Consider the following 1337-nt stretch of genomic DNA (forward strand, 5'->3'; position numbering starts at 1 on the left):
TATCCAACTTTAGATTACTGATTGGTAGGAAAGTAGATATATATAATATAAATAAATAAAATAAGTATAGAGGTATACATGTGTATATATGTAGTGAAGTAAGCCCCAGAGGAGGGAGAAGAAGGTGGAGGGGCTGGCCGTTATCCACAGGCTATATAGGAGGCCTCAGGAGGAACGACTCCCACTGTCCGCTGTGCCTCTTCGTCTGTGCCGTGTCTGTCATCTTCTAACATTCCTACATCAAACATTCGCTAAGGTCAGTTATAGTTATAATATTATAATAATAACTTATCAATTTATTTGTATTTTTGTTATTCTTCTTCAACATGAAGAGTACACTCTCCGGATCCTAGTGCAACATTTGGATTAAACATTGCTGAGTACAATAGTCGTTAATATTGAAATATGTGAATAATTCTTCATGAGTTCTCCAGAACGCCTTGATGACGGACCAGAAGTGCCTGCCGAAGAGCCGGTGACTTTAACGCTGGAGGACAGCGATAGCTCTAAACCGTCCTGCCTATAAGAATATCTTCGAGTTTTAATGATTCCTATATTATTTTTATCGAATTATGCTAAATAGAAATACTGCTGTAAAGATGATATTTTAAAAGATATCTTCATACTATTAATTTAATTACAAAATTTTAAATTCTAAGGAGTTCTTTTTAATATAGTTTAGTTTTTTTACAACTAGATTTCCTTCATATGAAGTAAGTTTCGTTGCCAAAAATTACATTAATTTAATATTATTAAGATTAGATTTTAAAATTTAAAAAATATGAAATTGAGAAATAAATATAAAAGCAAAAAAAAAAGTGAGTAATTAGACATGCATATATAGTATTCAGTCTAAATTACTTAGTAACATTATGAACCGTTGATTATAATTTGAAAAGTTTTACTCGTAGGACTTTAATAATAATTTGTACAATGTCAATACACTGCGTCACTTGTGTTACTATACAAAGAAACGATACCGACTTTTATTCTACGATTATTACAGCAACTTTTAATAAGCTACGTAGACGTTAATTTTAAAGTCTAATAAGTCTTCTTTTCTTGCGTAACTGGGTCCATCGAGAAGCCTGGGGTGCTGAAGGTTTAACTTAAATGTGGCATCAGTAAAAAAACAATTTATTGATAAAATTAATTGGATAGTACATTACTTCGTTTTAGATTAATTCAGCCTGTCTTTTGGCGGAATGACTAAATTTATAAAATCAGTTTATAACAATTTAGCGTTGAATTAGTGGTTTAAAATGTATATTTCAGTAAACTGTCAGGTTACGGCGATACTTTTGCTAAAGAAAAAGGTAAACAATTTTAAAAAATAA

At 31.0% G+C, this 1337-nt stretch overlaps 1 protein-coding gene across 1 annotated transcript in view; it reads left to right on the top strand.

Moving 5' to 3' along the window:
• The first annotated feature begins 168 nt into the window (after window positions 1-168).
• The window catches only part of LOC112210970 (mucin-2), a 105323-nt gene continuing 104154 nt past the window's right edge, over window positions 169-1337 (top strand). Inside the window, exon 1 of the mRNA XM_067050130.1 lies at window positions 169-256. The gene's annotated coding sequence lies outside the window, so the exon portion shown is untranslated. The remainder of the gene's footprint in view (window positions 257-1337) is intronic.

The sequence above is a fragment of the Halyomorpha halys genome, unplaced genomic scaffold (genome assembly GCF_000696795.3).
Source record: "Halyomorpha halys isolate HHAL.00 unplaced genomic scaffold, Hhal_1.1 Scaffold269.1, whole genome shotgun sequence".
In the NCBI taxonomy this organism is placed as follows: domain Eukaryota; kingdom Metazoa; phylum Arthropoda; class Insecta; order Hemiptera; family Pentatomidae; genus Halyomorpha; species Halyomorpha halys.